Genomic DNA, 6,177 nt, shown 5'->3' on the forward strand with positions numbered 1-6,177 from the left:
GTAGAAAACATGCATGACTAGTATACTGCATAACTATGTCCATAAGGTATTAGTTTATTGGTCATCGCTTGACTTCAATCGTTAATATGAAATTATCAATAATAATTGTTGTATTTTTTAGATTCAAGCGTAGTGATAAATGCATTGATTTTACAATCATAATTATGTATATATTATTTTTTTTGTCTGTCATCGATTTACAGAGTGGTAAAAAATTCTCAAATTTTTAATTTTGAGGGTAATTTTTGATAGCATATATTTTGATTTAATTGGTACTTTAACAAAAAAAAAAACAAATATTATAACATGTATAATGTATATAATTTAAAACATAAATTCAACTTATTTCGAAATAAATTGGAACATATACATTTATATATAATGAATATTTGTAATTTTGTTAATGTAACAAATATAATGTAAGTGTCATGTATTATTAAAAATTGCGATTAACAGTGATTTTTAAAACAATTAGGACATAGATGTTGTATGGTTTCGCTTTATGTCATATTCCTCGTATAATACATAGTCGTATGTATTATAATTTTAAAGGTATACACAAAATATTTGATTAAGAAATTTGATACTTATGAAATTTTAAATTTGCCAACCACCTGCTAGTTTCTAAATTCAAACATTTAAATGTATATTAAAGTAAGCATTACATATTACTATAGGTATATAAATTTATAATATTACATTGGAATAGTACATGATTTTGTTTGTGCTTTAAAACTTAATTATACAATTTTAAAAATAGATATTATTTATTTAATTACCAACGTAAAAGTATAAAAATACAAAATATTTCCGTTGAAGTAATTGAACTGTTTCGTTTCTATAAATAAAAAGTATCGCTATTCGCTTTATATTGGTTATTATTAATAAATTCTTTTATTTTTATTCTAAAAAATATTATGATATATTTTATTTTATTTTTTAATTGAAGTATCTTAGATAATGTCTTTCATAGGAATTACACATATTTAAAAGGAAAATTATTCAATAAAGTTTGTATAAGTTTCAATTAAATTAAATAATGATGTTCAACAATATAGTCTGATGTATTAATTATATAATGTACATTTAAACTATATTTTCCTAACAAAAATTAATGTGATATTTGAACAGTGACAAGCAATAATATTAAAACCATTATGTACAAATTATTATAAAACCGTTTATTTCTTGAATGTTATTAATTTAAAAACTCGTTTTAAAACTTGAACTAAGAAAATGCTTATAAGATTATATACTGTGTACCTATCCACTACAAGAGATTTTTTGGAAAAAATAAAAATTGAATTTGAAATCTTCCTTATCAGCTTGAGCAAACTATAATATATAATAGGTATATTATTGAATTCTAGTTGGATACTCTTTTCGTCATCTTCTTATAAAATGTTTATAAATTTGTTAAAATTATAAGATATTAAAATACGTTTAATTCTTTTCAATCGTTATTGTCAACATATGATAATTGCATATAATAAATGTTATTATCATATTATCATTAAAGAAGCGCCATGAGGAGAAATTTAATCGACCGGTGACCGCGCACAATATCGGTTCATTGGGTCAGCTGCAGCTGCGCGTGTCCTTCACGGTCACACGAACTCAACGGTCCTGACACAATAATGTTGTGTATCATAATGAATATTAATGCAATTATTTAAATTCGACAATGGCAATTAAATATTTTCCCCCTGACCGAAATATAATAATAGATAGTCACGCGGCATACAATCAATCTCCGACTATAATAATGATTGAAGTTCGATTGCACTCGTAATAATGATTTTATATAAATTATAATTATTATTATTTTGCGTTCATCGTGTGTATATAGTGTATTTGAAAGGCCTGGCAGGCGAGATTTGAGAAGGTTTAGCGCATAGCACCCGTAGTCTTTTCCAATACTCGATGATAAAATACTCAAAAATAGATAATTTTAAGTTAATAGAATTAATCCAATGATAAATTATGTTAAGCAATATACGAGTACATTATACAACAGGATGATTCATCTCAAAGCTTTACCTTCTTTATTACTTCAATCATGCATTTATTCTGATTATGATTTTTAAATTTTGTTTATAATTAAACAAAATATTTTAATAAATCACTTTAAATCTTCATTCTATTTAAGGAGTGTTCTGTGGTTACATAAACTTTTTAATTGTGAACCACCCTTTTATTACTGTAAATTATTTAGCATTTGATTTTTTTTTAAATTCTGATTCATCAAAATTTAAATTCAAAAGAATAGTTTTCAAATTTTATTAAACATTATTTACTAAGAATAATAAGTTCATAATAATGGGTTTAAATATACATGATGGAATAGAGTTTTATTGATATAACAATATTGAAGTAATTGGGTAATATTAATATTTTTTTAATATTTCATAATTTGTAAAAACTAAAAACAATCACAATAGATTTAAAATTAGATTAAATATTTACTTATTTTTAATTTATTTTATATATACATTTATGTAAGCACATTTTTAAAGACTATTATCCATAATATTAATATTTTAGTTATTCAAAAATTAATAGCTTAAATTTTTAATTAAATTTAATTAAATTTAAATATCTATTTAACAATTTAGTGTGAAAACGTGAAGTTCTCATCTTAATAATGAAAGTTTGTGTCACTCTGGACATTATTAGTATAGTACAAAATATTTAAATATTTAAAATAAAATTTCAAAAACTAGAATTTGAATAATTGCATTATTAAATATTAAAGAAATAAAGGAATGATTCATCATTCTATATATCTGTATATGAAATTATATACTGTAATTAAAGTACTATAGCTGTTAGACTGCAATTAAAAATTTAAATGTGTTATGTGTCTGTTCACTACAAAATTATTATTTATTCGAGAAATATTTAATAGTTTATTTTTATTCAAAAGTATTGTTCCGTAGCTGTACGACTAATGTTATTAACATATTAAATTGGTTTTTAATTTTAACCACAATATTATTATAGCTATTCACATAAACCCGATAATAAAATATGTTTTTTTTTCGTTATTATTTATATCTATCTATTTATCACCAACGTATAGCTAGTTAATAACGCTATTTAAAAATACTAAAAATTAAAATAAAATATTCTATTTTAACAAATAATTTGATATATCATATTAGAATAAAGTAAAACGAAATAATGATCTATGAAAATGAGTTATTCATTATCGAGTAATAGGCTACCATCTAAACCTATTATATAAGCATAATAATGTTATTACAATAATTTATTATTGTCTCTGCACTGATTCGTCGCGTCAACGCAATAACAACGGCGACAACAACAAATAATTTTAATACATATTTATATCTTAAAAACCAGAATCAAAAAAACGAATAATATCGGTTCGGAATTACGGAACTCCGTAATATATATCATATCTAGCGGCATAACTACATTTTTTATCTAGTGGCTGAAAGGAGTTTTTAATTTTTATTATGTATTTCATTTTCACTAATTTGTAATTTATAAATAACTATATATATATATATATATATATATATATATATATATATATATATATTTATATTTTAAATGAATTGATAACATTTAATACTCATAATTTGATCTTTTACTTATGTTACATTAACAACAACAAAAATTAAATACATAACAATAATGGTATTTGTAATTGATTTTATAATAATATGATGTATCTGTTTTTTTCTTTGTGTAAGTATGTGTGTGTGTATTTAAAGATACTTTTTGAGTAAAAAAATGGTTCATTTATTATTAAACTTCGACCAGCTCCTGGTAGAAAATTGAATTTTGATAAATTATGTACAATTGGTACTTCAAAATAATCGGGAAAAAACAAATACCGCAACTACAATATGTATAGGTAAGCCATAAAATATCTGCGGAATTCGTTGTGTACCAATATTTGGAAACAGGACGGAAATCGAGGTGAACGAATTGATGCACGGCGGATTATGTTCTAAAAATGTATAGAACCAGAGAGATAATAATTATAATCGGTCTGAAGGACGTACCACCGACCAATTTCAAACAGAAACTTCGACGCCACTATGATAATAAATAGCATTACAATATTATACATTTATACAGTACATTATAAATTATTTACGTTACGCTGTATTCGTGACATTTATTATCGCATGAAAAACCTTCCGCGTTTTTCCATTAAAAAGACTAAATAAAAAAAAAAAACAAATCTTTTAGCACTACAAAATTTTAGTATCATATCATTGCTATTATGTACTAAGTAAACTGACAATATTAGTTAAGTACTCTATAATATTATTATTTATTTGGTAAAAAACATTTTACAAATACCTATATAAAATTGTAAGGATGACTCCTTACTATAGATTTTTAAGTTTTAGTATAAAAATGTTCTCATCAAGTAAATAACTATTAAGTATTAAATACCAATTTTGTTTTTGGTACTTAGTACTTACCTAAAATTTTCATTTTATTTTGCGCAATGCAATATAATATTGCAATATTGTGCAGTGCAAAAAGATTTTTTTTACATAGAGGGCTTATGTTATGATATCGTTAATATTTGTTTTATTTTTTTAGTTCATTTTTTTAAAAATATAAACCATGTTTATTATTACGTACACAGAAAAACTACATAGGTAACAAATCAATTAGTAAATTACGATGACATTTGCACTACTATCCTATCCTCACCGCGCAACTGTACGAACTACAAACACTAAAGGAAGCATTGTCGATACACGGAATAGTTATCGACTAATTTAAAAAAAAAAATATAAATATCGTTGAGGTTATTCATTATTGTTTTACTCATAAATATCACTAAATTTTGCTTCAAACTCCACTTAAGTTTTCATTGTTAACATAATTACACAAAAATATAATCTGCTCAAAATATTTCCGATATTTTGATGCATATTTTAAACAAATAAGTCCAGTTGCATTTTTGCAATAACGATGTACATAAATGAGTAACTCTACACTTAAATGATAATATAATATTATGTTAGTAAGCGTATCGTGATTATTATCTTTATTATTTTTAGCTCGCACCGCGATTAGCTAATTTTATTGCAAGATATTTCATCTCATCCACAACGATCATGTGACAGCTGAATTTGAGAAAAGAAAAACTTTTTATGATAAGTTTATACTTTTCAATAGCACTTTATCTTGTTAAAAATGTATAAACTTGACTCTTTAGAAGTTTAAAAGTACGCGTGACGATGCAAACAAATTAAGACTAATTGCTTAAAAAGAAAGGAAGATTTAAATGAAACTTTTAAAAATGTTCAAAGTTTTAAGATATACTAACAACTCTCTTGAGTAATCGCTAAATGAATTGTTCATGAATATAGGTTCATACATAATTAAATAATATTACATATACAATATACATATTGATGTAGCTTTAAAGATTTAAAAACTTTATTGATTTGGACTCAAATTTTTCGATCAAAAGATCATTTTCTACACTTAACTGAATAAAGAATTATCTTAGGTCATCTATCTGTTCAAAAAAGCGGTGAATTTAATTTTTTTTCTAAATAATAAATATATATTTAATAACTACTCTAATACACCAGTAGGTTTAACTCATAAAATAGTAATGTAATACTATTCTTATCGAAATTGAACACCAAGAAAATAACCTTTTTTTCTAAGATTCCTTATCAGTTATAATACTATTTATTTAATCATCTTTACTATGCAGCATATGAATTGAGTAATAATATTATTTAAAGTAATCACTTACAATTAATTTGTAAAATATAACTGGTAATTCGCTAATTATATGAAAAATATCAAAATTTATGTTAGTATTTGAAGTTTTACCTACCTATTAAAATCGAAACAATATTGTCAATTATATCATTATCTATACCTTACCTTAATGTAAATAGGTATTTAGACTACAAATAATGGATATAAAACATTAAACAAATCCCTTACACGGAACATAATATCTAAATAAATATAACAATACGTTAGAATTTTTTTTTTTAATTAACATGAATAATATAACAATTTTTCCTTTTCTGCACGATTAAACATCATTAAGTTATAAATTACAATAGTTACTCTTAAACATATAACTACTAACACATTTAAAAAATAATATAATTTAAAAAACAACATTTACCGTTTTTAGTTAGAAGGTAGTAG

Source organism: Melanaphis sacchari, unplaced genomic scaffold, assembly GCF_002803265.2.
Source record: "Melanaphis sacchari strain LSU unplaced genomic scaffold, SCAv2.0 Contig395_pilon_pilon, whole genome shotgun sequence".
In the NCBI taxonomy this organism is placed as follows: domain Eukaryota; kingdom Metazoa; phylum Arthropoda; class Insecta; order Hemiptera; family Aphididae; genus Melanaphis; species Melanaphis sacchari.